The sequence below is a fragment of the Nuphar pumila genome, chromosome 4 (assembly GCF_984573655.1).
Source record: "Nuphar pumila chromosome 4, dmNupPumi1.hap1.1, whole genome shotgun sequence".
NCBI lineage: Eukaryota > Viridiplantae > Streptophyta > Magnoliopsida > Nymphaeales > Nymphaeaceae > Nuphar > Nuphar pumila.
The window spans coordinates 43,714,684-43,728,661 of NC_143252.1; the positions used below are offsets into that span (position 1 = coordinate 43,714,684).

General features: G+C 38.0%; 1 long non-coding RNA gene across 1 annotated transcript; it reads right to left on the bottom strand.

Annotated features, from left to right (window-relative positions):
* Window positions 1–6,849: 6,849 nt before the first annotated feature.
* Window positions 6,850–12,224, bottom strand: LOC149840124 (uncharacterized). Its single transcript, XR_016431527.1, has 2 exons — window positions 12,150–12,224; window positions 6,850–7,044 (listed from the first exon to the last, which is right to left on the bottom strand). It is a non-coding gene; the product is annotated as an uncharacterized LOC149840124 (long non-coding RNA).
* Between the last annotated feature and the right edge of the window lie 1,754 nt (window positions 12,225–13,978).

Sequence of the window (13,978 nt, forward strand, 5' to 3'; positions counted from 1 at the left end):
TTGTGGCACCCACTACAAGAAAAATGCTAATTAGCGACAAAAATTTATGATAGAAAAAATTCTTCACAAATTTGCGATGGATTAGCGAGAGAAAGATATTCGTCGCTAAAATTTTGCTTATTTGCAAAATTCATGACAGAAAATATTCTGTCGGTAATCCATCGCTAATTAGCGACATATTAGCAATGGAATTTATTCCATCTTAATATCCATCGCAATTTAGAGACAGATCAGCGACAGAACTTTTTTGTCGCTACGCCATCGCCAAGTAGTGACGATCTAGCGATGAAATTCGTCCGTCGCGAATCTGTCGCTAATTTCCCCGTGAATCCCTAATTTGAACCCCTTTCTTTCTCTTTTCTGTTTCGTCTCCTCCGCCCGTCGCCCATCGCGTTTCGTCTCTGCTGCCCAACGTCAGTCGCCCGCCGACCTCCCCTTTCGACTCAGGCAACCCCCCGACTCCCCTGTCTCTTTCCTTTTTTCGTCAGCCATTTCCTTTTTTGCCAGGGAGGGGCTTAGCCCCCTCCCCTTTTATTTTTATTTTTGCCAGGGAGAGGCCGAGCCCCCTCCCTGTCTTACGGGATGCCTGCGAGGGGCTCGACCCCCTCCCCTCTCTTTTTTTTTGCCAGAGAGGGGCCAAGCCCCATCCTTATTTTTTTTTTCGCCAGGAAAGGGCCGAGCCCCCTCCCTGTCTTACGGGATGCCCGTGAGGGGCTCGACCCCCTCCCCTTTTTTTTTCCGCCAGGGAGGGGCCGAGCCCTCTCCCTGTTTTTTTTTTTTGCCAGTGAGGGGTTGAGCCCCCTCCCTATCTCCCTGTCTTACAGGATGCGAGGAAGGGGCTCGACCCCCTCCCCTATTTTTTTTTGCCAGGGAGGGGCCGAGCCCCCTCCCTGTCTTACGAGATGAGAGGGAGGGGTCGAGCCCCTTCTCTTTTTTTTTTGCCAGGGAGGCCCTCCTTGTCTCCCTGTCTTACGGAATGAGAGAGAGGGGCCGAGCCCCCTCCTTTTTTTTTCGCTAGGGAGGGGCCGAGCCCCCGCCCTATCTTACAGGATGCGAGGGAGAGACTCCGACCCCTCCATGTTTCTTTTTTTGCCAGGTAAGGGTCGAGCCTCCTTCTTGTATTGTTTTGTATATTTGTGCTTTGATGTGTATTTGTAAGCGTTATTTTAAAACATTATTTTCATCGTTGAAATGTTTTGGAAAATCACCCATCAAGTAATAATAAACCGACTTTCCACGAATGTGGCAAGTACGAGTCAAATCCACTGGGAACATGATACATTCACATTAAAATCTAAAACTTCAATTTAGTAATATTACAACTGTTTACAACTAAGTTAACATTACATTTCTAATCCACTACAATCTAAAAAAAATGAAAATGAACTAAAACAGGTTGCTAAGTCTTCTCCAGATCGCCAGGGGTAATTCTATCTTTTCGCCACACGTGCATCTGCACTTCGCATTGTAAATACACCTGTAGATCTTAGTTCTAACTTATCAACCTAAAACATGAAAATAAAGAGTCAGTATGGAATCACTAATTAATTCTAAGTTACATCTACAATTATTTCTGAACTAATTACTAAATTAAACTACGATTAAAAACAAAGAAAACTAAAATTATAATTTATAAGTAAAACTACCTAAATAAATCAACCCTAACTAGTCTAACTATTGTTAATTCACTAACTATCTTCTAGAAAATACGAAAGACTACCAAAAATCAACTAAGTAAGCGAATGACTATTTTGTCACTGGACAGTGCAAAATCAGATTCAAAGAGGTTATCGCAAACAAGATGTATGAAGGGAAAAACTAAGTTCGATTTTAAGTATTTCTCTTTTGTTCTCTTTCTGACAGACTCAAGAGTCTGTCGGACTTTACGGAACTGAAAAACTCATCCGGGAACTCCGGATATAAGCGTTTCAAGTTCGATAAAAATTATAGAATTGTTTGACCCAAAATCTAAAATCGCGTAAAACCTAATTTAGCAGAATGCTTAAAAGGCAAACTAAATCAACTCTGAACGAGTTGATTTTTGGTTTGCACGCAGTTAACACCCTAATGAATAGCATAGAACTGTAATTTCAAGAAAACTTATACTATTGCACATAAGGTAGCGAGTGAAAATCAATGCAAAAACTGGGTTTCCCCTTCAGCACACTATTCATTTGAACTCATTCAATGTTTGCACTTGTCTAATTAATCACATATTCAAAACAGACTTCTACCTACCTAATGATCCTAAATAACTACATGTCAATACATGGACTAACTATGGTAAACATTATATCAAACATTACAAAATGAAGAACTACTTTATCTTACACGACTAATGCTAGAATAGAACTAAATTAACTATTGAAGTAAAATACATCAAAACAGTCCTAAGATCATCTAAATTACTCTACTGCATTCAATAACTGAATATTAAAGCAATGCTAACACACAATTTACCAATCTCATATAATATTCAGTCCCCCTCGCATAAAAAAAACAACTAACATGAAAACTACACCTAAACAATGCTACTGCAAGGGTTAATTCAATGCACAATTAACCTAATTAACCACTAATTAACAACTAAAAACTACCTAGATGCTGCTAACACAGAATACTATAATTAGAACTACTCATCTTATGATGCCTAAATCGGGTGGAGGAGGTCCACCCGATTTTTGGGCTTTATTACATTATTCTAAAACAAACACATTACATTATATTTAATCATCACTAAAAACTAATTAAACACAAGAAATAAAAAACACACATGCAATTCAGTACAACCTTAAAATTTATACTACATAGCCTCAACCGACTAGCATCAACCTAGCCGGTTAGATGCTTAATGCTACAATCGGTGTTCAAATATTATCTAAAATATCAAAAATCTAAAAACAGAATTGACAAGTGAAATTTAGACTAGCCCTACTGTGCTGGTTTAAGCACAAAACACGTATCCTATGGCTGGACGAAAAACAGAAAAACAGAAACACAAAAATTAACGAAAACAGAAAACAAAGTCACATGCGATTTTGGGTTTTACCTAAAAGAAAGGGGAAAAGAAGAAGACATACCTAATTTCGGATGTCCGACGAATGGAGGGGTAGGGGTGAGCGGACTCTGCCTCAAATCTGTACCTCAAAGGGCCCTCAATGGTGCTGGAACTCGTTCTCTTTGCTGCTACTCGCTGGAAGGGGCAAAAACGGGAGTACCCCTAATATGGCGTGCTGGGAATGGCACAGAGAACCGGATGGAGATAGGGTCGGCTGGCTGGGAAGGGGCAGACAACACCCCTTCCACAACTGGTGCACTCTACGTTGTTGCTGCTACCTGCAAGAGAGCATGGACCGTTAGTTCCAGCAAGGGGAGAAGAAAAGGAAGACATGAAGAAGAAGACGTGTGGGAGAAAGGGGTGGCGGCTCCAATGGTGGCTGCAACTCCGGCAAACCCAGAGGATGAAGAAGACGATGGATGAAAGGGGTGGCTGGGAAGAAGATGGGAGATGAGGAGTCGGGTTTTAGGGCACAAAACCCAAGGCAAAGACCCTTAATTCAATTTAGGGCATTGCTTTTATGCTTTGAGCCCTCTTTTCTGGAATTTCCAGAAAAGAGATTAAAAAACATTTAATTGCTGGGCGCCTATTCTAGAGGGGATTTTAGAAAATAATTTGTAAAAACATGAATAGGCTGAGGTGGGTTGGATCTGGGATTTTTGGCATTGATCCAGGGCTCAGATGGGCCAACTGGATCCGTTTTTGACCCGGTTCACCCTGAGGTCCGACCCGCTACACTGTAAATGCAATAACTTTCTCGTTTTAAGTCCGATTCGAACGAAATTTGAACCGTAACTTAATGACATCTATATGCATATAAGTGTGGGTTCTAAACCTATAAATGATGCATTTATGTAATGAAAATGTATTAAGATTACACATATTCAATGCATCATCATGCTTCGTAGGTACATTGCTGAGTTAATTGCGTGATGCCTAGTGCTAAGCATTGCATGTGACTAAAAATATAATGCAAAAAGAAATAAGAAAAAAATACAAAGGCAAAAGCAATTCAAATCGGGTAAATACCCGTGGCAAGTGATGCAAGCACATCACATGTTATTTAATTTATTGGATGCAACACTTTTCTGTTCACACACTAACTTAGTTGTGGATATCTAGGACTGCTTTGATAGAGTTTGGAGATTATGTTGAGCATGATTTTAATGTATGAGAATAGAAGTGTTCTTATTTTTGGAGTACGGATTCCATGATAGACATGATAGTAGTTAGTAGAATATTGGAGTGTGTTTGCTGCATGTACATATTTGACATTGTTTTGATATGAATGATTTGAATATATTGCAATGTTTGATGTATCTGTATTCATGCTTGCATGGAGTTATTTTCCATTTGATTATGCCTTTCATATGAAATTGTATCATAAAAACATGCTTCAAATGAATATGATTTAATATTTCTAAATATCCTCGTGATGTGTATAAATATGATGTGATGGTATTACATATAAAAATTTACGCATCAATTAAAATAAAAAATTGCTCACAAATGATCACCAAACAAGAATTAACAAATAAATTAGATATTTTTTTATCATAGCATTATTAAGATTCTCTTTTAACTGGTGATGATAATATCTGCAACATTATAGGACAAAATGGCTGCAAACCGTGAATGAATGTATCATAGGATAGTTGATAATAAGGTGTCACATGAATATATGGATGATGTTGACAATTTTATTGAATTTACAATAGAAAGTGTCAGTATAGTGGATCCCATCGGTCGGATCAGATGCCCTTGCACGATATGTAAGAACAATCGATTTATAGAACCTCATGGCGTTAGACATCACCTATACAGAAAGGGTTTTGTTAGTAGTTATCAGAATTGAACGCTTAATGGTGAAGAATTTTGGAATAATTTTGACGCATGGATGGATGTGGTGCTCGATAATCCATATGTACATTTGACATTTGATGCCGCAGGACCAGAAATGAGTTCTTCTATGGCACATAGTGATACACCAACTGTGGTAGAGGAAGAAATAACAAACGATGCAGCTAGTAGATTTTATGACTTACTTAGAGATGCTGATGAGCCACTGTTGAATGGTTGCGAGAGTCACACTATCTTGTCTACAGTTCTTCAACTATTGAATTTGAAGTCAAAGTATAATTTGAGTAAATCATGTTTTGACCGTCTGTGCTTCATTGTGAAGAGTATGTTGCCAAAAGATGAGAAATGGCCACAAAATCTCTACCGTGTGAAGGTTATGGTCAATGCTCTAGGTATGGGGTATCAAAAAATAGATGCTTGTCCAAATCACTGCATATTGTATTTCAAAGATCAAGAAAATAGCAGATCATGTCCATCATGTGAATATCCTCGGTTCAAGCCAAAGACAAGGAGAAATGGTAGCACAAGGTCAAAAAAAGTGTCATATAAGTCACTCTGCTACTTCCCTCTCACATCTAGATTGCAACGATTGTATATCTCTTCGAGGACAGCTAAACAAATGATATGACATGCAAATAAAGTTTGACATGATGAAGACAAGATCACACATCTTGTTGATGCGAAAGCTTGGAGGCACTTTGATTGTACTCATCAGAACTTTGCAATGGAAGTGAGAAATGTTAGGCTAGGTTTATATATAAATGGATTTAATCTATTTGGGGGTAGATCAACCCCATACTCGTGTTGGCCGATATTTGTCACCCCATACAACCTTCCTTCAAGTTTATGTATGAAGCGTCAAAATCTTTTCTTGTCTCTATTGATCCCTGGTGCGACTTCTCCGGACCAAAATCTTGATGTATATTTAAGGCCATTGATTGATGAATTGAAAATACTGTGAGATGACAGTGTTCTCATGTACGATGCCCACAAAAAACAAAACTTCAATATGAAGGTTGTTGTTCTATGGACAATCAGTGACTTCCCTGCATATGGTATGTTATCTGGTTGGAGCACACATGGGAGGTTGGCATGTCCGTACTGCATGGAGGATACAAAATCTTTTAGATTGATGCATGGAAAGAAGCCATGCTGGTTTAATTGTCACCGTCGATTTCTACCCAACGACCATTCGTTTTGATGACAAAGGATATGTTTCGAGCAGGCACAATTGAAATGGAAGGTCCACTCACAAGATTGTCTGGCATAGAGATTTTAAGAAGATTGCGGTACTTTTCATATGGACTGACAGATGCCCGTAGGCCGACGCCCTTCCTTGGATTTGGGAAGGATCACAATTGAACAAAATTTTTTTTATTTTGGAAACTATCATATTGGCCGACCTTATTGATACGATATAATTTGGCTGTCATGCATGTGAAGAAAAATGTATTTGATAATGTGTTTAATACGGTAATGAATGTCACTACAACAAAGCAGTAGATTAGCGACGACCACATTCCGTCGCTAATCTGTCGCTAACCATGTTAGCGACGGATTAGCGACAACGCGGCGACAGTATGCTTACGTCGCGAATATTTCGACGCTAACTGGCGACGGAATAATTCCGTCGCCAAGTCCGTCGCTAATTGCGACGGAATAACAAGCGCTATATTCCGTCGCCAATCCGCCGGTACTAAACGGCGACCACGGCGTGGCGACGGATTTAATTCCGTCGCTAAGTCGTCGCTAGATTAATATGAATAGCGACGGAATCATCCGTCGCTAATCCGTCGCAAAAACGAAAAAAAATAAAAAAAAATTTATTTAAAAATTAATTACGGAGAACTGTACAATTTATATTTCCTGTACAATTTATATTTCTTGTAAATAAAAAACAAACCACACAAAAAAATTCATATAACAAGTATCTATAATAATTAATCGTTCCACCTTAAAACTAAGAAGTTTAATTATTTACAATTCAACAATTACAATTAGGAAAAATAAAAAAAATAGAACTTCTTCAACACAGTCCTCTAATCATCGCCAAGATTTTGTGCGTCTTCTTGTTCATTGTCTTTATCTGTCCCTTCAGCTCCACTACCCTGATTATCGCTAGCAGCCTACACAAGAAAAGAATAGTCAGTATTGATAAACAAAATATAATGAAATAAATTACACACTATATGTGATTCTATCATGTGCTCATGTGTGATCTAAGGCAATAAAAAAACTCTATATGTGATTCTATCATGCTCATATGTGTGCTAAGGCAGTCAAAAAATTGAATATGTGATTATAGCATGTTCATATGTGTTCTAAGGCATATAAAAAAACTCTATATGTGATTCTACCATGCTCAGATGTGCTTTAAGGCAGGCAAAAAACTATATATGTGATTCGATCATGCTCGTATGTGTGCTAAGGCAGTAAAAAAATTGAATATGTGAATATAGCATGCTCATATGTGCTCTAAGGCAGGCAAAGCCAAAAATTTTATATGTGATTCTATCATAAATGATATATAACATGTTCATATGTGTTCTAAGGCAGTTAAAAAACTCTATATGTTATTATAGCATGTTCATATGTGTGCTAAGGCAGTCAAAAAACAGAATATGTGATTATAATATGCTCATATGTGTTCTTAGGCAGTAAAAAAACTGAATATGTGATTATAGCATGCTTATGTGTTCTAATGCAATCAAAAAAACTTTATATGTGATTCTATCATGCTCATATGTGCTCTAAGACAGACAAAAAGTTAAATATATATATATATATATATATATATATATATATATATATATATATATATATATATATGATTCTATCATGCTCATATGTGTGCTAAGGCAGTAAAAAAATTGAATATGTGATTATAGCATGTTCATATGTGTTCTAAGGCATCTAGAAAAACTCTATATATGATTCTACCATGCTCAGATGTGCTTTAAGATAGTCAAAAAAACTATATATGTGATTATACCTGAGAGGGACCTGGAATCGAAGATCCCCTATCCTGAACAACGGCCTTGATCTCATTTCGGAGAAAGGGGGCGACGGTGTATTGGAAGTAGTTATTCAGTGATTCATTAATGATCTCGCGTACATCATCACCGGAAAGAATAGTCGGCTGCTTGGAGCTTATGTCGGCGCAAGAAGTTGGTGAGCCGTAACTGGAAGAACCAATAACTGGTGAAGTGTTCATATTACTCCCAAACCCGAACACGCGACCTTTTTTGGGTTCACCTGCTGCAGTCACCCATGCTGTAGGATCAAATGATGGATGCTGAGTAGCGTCTTCACCATATCGCTCTACCATTTGTTGCTCATATGCCTCCTACAAAATAATGTTTAAAGTTTTCATTAATAATTAATGATAACATTATGATGACTTGCATATATATTGCAATGATTATTAATAGAATTAATACATACCGTTGTCGTTCTCGCCTTCTCTGATACGAAGACTCCCGTGGTCTTCCGTTTATGTGTTTCTACAAACACATCCTTATATGGTACACTGCCTCCTTTTTCTGCTTCCTGCGAAGTTAAATGACAAAAGATTTAGTACACAAATTTGCAACTATACTTATAAAATTAATATTATATATTGATGAGTTACCATTTTCTTTAGGTGGCTCCCAAATGTCTTAGATCCACCTGTGTGTAGATGGGCTTCGGGCATCTTCGATCGATTTTGTGAAGCCTTCGCAGAGCGATTTTTAAATGCATCTCCCGCCCACATATCGCACATTTCATCCCAGTAATCTCTCCTGATAGTAATAGGACCATGGCCCTTCCACAGTAATGGATCATCTACTACGCCAGATGCTTTTTTTGCTGCAGTCTTCATAGTGTGCAGCATGTCTGCAAATCGATTGGCAGCCACCTTCTGCCACACCTTCCTTGCATCATTTTCTTCCACCGTAGTTGCAAAGCGATTCGAAGCCTATAAATATTTTCAGAAAGTTAGTAGACATTGCTTAAATAAATTAAATATGAAACACATTAACTATGAGGAACAACTGTATACCATGAATGAGGACCACAATCTGTCTAATACCTCCTTTGGGTACTCTTTCCATTGAGCAACTGGTCCTGGTAGATGTTGAAGAAGTGAATTCCTAATCTCCCGTACTACTTCTTGTGGCTCAAACCTCGTGCTGCACATGAATTGTTACACAGTAAATATCAATATAAAATATTTAAAAGATATGCAATAATTGAAAACAAAATACTTACGGTCGATTATCGATATACACTATTCGAATGAGTCTTCTTGTGCCAGCCTGTGAAGACCCTGTTTCCTGTGTTGGCTGTTGACTTGTGCGATCAACTGGTGTAGGTGGGTCGTGTACAGGCGCAACATCATCTGTAAAAAAATACACACCAAGTTCTCAGAATGTGCATTTGAACTAATCAAGCATCTAATTAGTTATATGATATACCTATCACAGGAGCCCGTGAAGATGAAGGTTGAGCCTGGCTACTACTGGATGAGCGACCACTATAACCTCCATGAACCATATTCTAACAAATAACATATGTCATACAATACATTCAAATAATTCACATCAAGTATTACAATGCATTCAAATCATTCACATCAAGCATTGCAATGCATTCAAATAATTCAAATCATTGACATCAAGTATTGCACTAATTCAAATCATTCGTTAATTGCATAAATTATAATACATTCAGATAATTGAAATCATTCACATCAAGTATTACAATGCATTCGAATCATTCGTATCAAGTATTACAATACATTGAAATAAAATTTTTAATCATTCACACCAAGTATTGCAATACAACTCACATCAAGTATTACAATGCATTTAAATAGAGGTTTGTAGTATAAGATTTTGCTCACTAGCTTGATAATTCTTCCTCGTCACTAGTTTGACTTTCTTCTTCTTCTTCTTCTTCATTGTTTGCCCATCCACTTGGTACATCATTTGGATCACATTCCTCTATGAATGTTTCATCAACCAATGGAGATATGACATGCATATCATGCGCAACATCGTGACCATAAGCGAAGTCACAGACATCATCTGATTGATAGTAATCACTGTCTTCAGCTAACTCATCTTCTTGTAACTGATCATACTCGGGGTATAGTTTGGATTTCACCTTGCAAACTGCCCACCATTCATTTCTATCTGACTTTTTTATACTCGGATATGAAGTATAATAAACTTGTTGAGCTTGCGAGGCTAATATGAATGGTTCATATGTTCCAAACCTGGATTTATGATTCACCTCCACAATGCCTGAAGTTTTGTCGAGTCTTGTTGCAGTTGGATCAAACCAATGACACTTGAATACCGTAACCCTGTTATTCATGCCTAAGTAAGTCAACTCCATTATTTCCTCTATAACACCGTAGTAATCATGTTCATTTTCACCGTAGCTGCTACCCTTGACACACACGCCACTATTTATCGTTGATTTGTTTATACCGTAGTCTTTTGTATGGAATCGATAACCATTTACGATATACCCGTTGTAGCATTGCACAACTTTGGTCAGACCATTTTCTAAATCACATATTCCTTGATCTTTAACATCACCATGGCGAACCTACGCACAGACATAAACAATTATTGTGATCACGATCAATTAAGTAACTTAGTGTTGTTTATAAGTACAAAATTTATGTTAGCTTCTTTACCAACTGTTTCAACCACTCCACAAACTTAGTTTCACGTTCTTTTTGTACTTCTGCATTAGTGAGATGTGAAACTTTGCTTTGCAACTCCAGATCAAATCGTCTGCAAACCACAAATACTTATATTACCGAGCCATGTATCCACATATAGAACATAAAAGGATTTATAATTGAGTTGCATATACATATACTTACTCGATGTATGGGTCGATCGCTGAACAATTAAAAAGAATATAGATGTGTGCTGCATCTTGCTCTCGATCTGTCAATAGCCTTGATCGGCAACTACCAAATGCATGCCCAAGTCGTTGAAATATCGACAGCTTGTCAGCTACAGTTACTTGTTCTCCATCATCGTTACGGGGCGGGCATGTGTAACGTGTTGAAATATGAGGTTCGAAGTACATAGATGAGAAATTTGAAATCTCTTCTAAAGTGTACGCCTCACAAATAGAGCCTTCTACTCTTGCTTTATTACGAACCTTTTTTTTTAGGTCGAACATGCATCTGACAAGAATATACATTTTAAATTTTAAATATCTGTCATTAAAGAGACAAATATAAAAAAACATATACCTTTCAAATGGGTACATCCATCGATATTGCACAGGGCCACCAACCCTTAGTTCATATGGCAAATGTATGATCAAATGTTCCATAACATCGAAAAATGCTGGCGTAAATATCTTTTCTAACAGACAAACAGTGGTGATGACAGAGTCCTCGAGATTCTTTACATCTGATACAATGACCTCCGATGCGCACAATGTTCTGAAAATCGATTATTCTTACAAATCTTGCAGGGACACCTAATCCGACCTGTGGGATCTACCGTACTGACACCCGCCGTTGCAAATTCAATAAAACTATCGACACCATCCATATATTCATGCGATAACTCATTGTCCACTATCCTACGGTACATCCATTCACGGTTTGCAGTCATTCTGTCGTATGATGTTACGAATAGTATCCTAACGAATTAAGAAAAAAACAATCAGAATGCGACGATGAAGAAAATATCAAATTTATCATGCAATATACTATGTCAAACAATAACAAGAATTTTGATGCATGCATTGATAACTTAATATTTTCATGTGCAAACTATTAATGACATGATACAATCATTTGAAGCATGCTTTTATTATAAAATTTCACATGGAAGTCAAAATCAAATTGAAAGTAACTACATGCAAGCATGGATACAATTACATCAAACATTGCAATACATCATAATCATTCATATCAAATAAATGGCAAACATGTACCTGCAGCAAACACACTTCAATATCTCACTAACTACTACCATGCTTAGCATGGACTCCGTACTCCAAAAATAAGAACACTTCCATATTTCTACATTAAAATCATGCTCAGCATGATCTCCGAACTCCAACAAAGCAGTCCTAGATATCAACAACTAAGTGAGTGTGTGAACAATAAAGTGCTGCATTCAATAAATTAAATAACATGTGATACGTTTGCATCACTTACTCACCACGGGTATTTACCCGATTTGCATTGTTTTTGTCATTTACTTACCACAGGTGGCCGAGCACGAGTTGGTTCCGTTGAAAAATCTGCACAAAAACAAAACAAATTAAGTAACAAACTAACTAATCATGAAACAAGATGAAACACTAACTAAAAAAATTAAAACAAATTAAAACAACTCTAACTAATTGAAAGAAGAGAAAAGAAAAATAGTATATATGTTAAGCCAAATCTAACTAGAAGATGCTAATTTAACAAACCAGCTATAACATGTTGAACCAGTCGACTAACATAAAGTCATAGACAATTTCTAATCTGAACTACTTAGCAAAGGAATAGTAAATCAATCAATTAGTTTACTAGAAAAGATGTGAACTCCGTTTAACCACCACTATCATAAAGAATTCAACTAGCCCTAATCTAACTAACTGATTGTGAGAACATTAAATACCAATCTATCTAAGAAAAATATAATTATAAAAGACTAATAGATTGAAATACTCTAACTAACCAGATTTCAAGAAAACAAATTGAAGTAAAACTAACTACCAGTAGACATTAACAAACTAACAAATTGAACAACATGGACAACTTGTATATATACATTACAAAAAAAATTTCAACTTAAAATCCATATGGACAACATATATGCAAACTACACTTAAAACCATATGGACATCTTATATACACATATTACAAATTTTTTTTCAAGCTAATCACATGGACAACATAGGGATCACATAATAACTTTTTTTTTTTAAAAAAGAGATCACATGGGCAGCATAGGTATCCATAACAAAAATTCTTTTCAAAACAGATCACATAGGCAACGTAGGTATCTCATAACAAATTTTTTTTTCTAAAAACAAACACATAGGCAACATAGTATTCCTACTAAAGATTTTTTTTTCAAACTGATTTACATAGGCAGCATATGCATTAAAAAACAGATTTTTTTGAAACCAATTCACATAGACAGCATAATATATCTCATAACAGATTGTTTTTTTCAAAAGCAATACACATCGGCAGCATGTTATTCCTACTACAGATTTTATTTTTCAAACGATTCATATAGGCAGCATAGGCATTCAAAAACAGAATTTTTTTTTTTTGACAAGTCACTTAGGCAGCATAACGCAGGGGGTCGACCCCCCCTGTCGGAAAGCACGGCAGGGGGTTAAACCCCCTGCCTTTCCGGCAGGGGGTTAAACCCCCTGCCTTTCCGGCAGGGAAGGGTGTTAAACCCTCTGCCGGAAAGGCAGTTCCGGCATGGGGGGTTGACCCCCTGCCGTGCCTTTACGGCAGGGGGGTCGACCCCCCATGCGTTTCCGGCAGGGGGTCGACCCCCCTTGCCGGAAACGCAGGGGGTCGACCCCCCCTGCCGGAAAGCACGGCAGGGGGTTAAACCCCCTGCGTTTCCGGCAGGGAAGGGGCGTACCCCCTGTGTTTAGAAGAAGAAGAAGAAGAAGAAGAAGAAGAAGAAGAAGAAGAAGAAGAAGAATATTACCTGCACTTCGCCGGATGGTGGCGGGAGGTTGACGGGGAGCGGCAGCTGGCGAGCGCCGGCTGGCGAGCGGTGGACGGGGAGCGGCGGCTGGCGAGCGGCGGTGGCCGGACGGTGGCGAGAGCCGACGGGCGGCGGGAGGGAGCAATACAGCGAAACAGGGAAAAGAGAAAGAGGGATGGGATTAGGGATTTACGCGACATTTAGCGACGGCTTAGCGATGGAAAAATTCCGTCGCTAAGCCGTCGCGAAACCCAAATACCAAAAAAGCGACGGAATATATTCTGTCGCTACTCCGTCGCTAATTAGCGACGGATTAGCGACGACAGAGTTCCCTCTCTAAATCCGTCGCTAAAATGGTGTTCTTGTA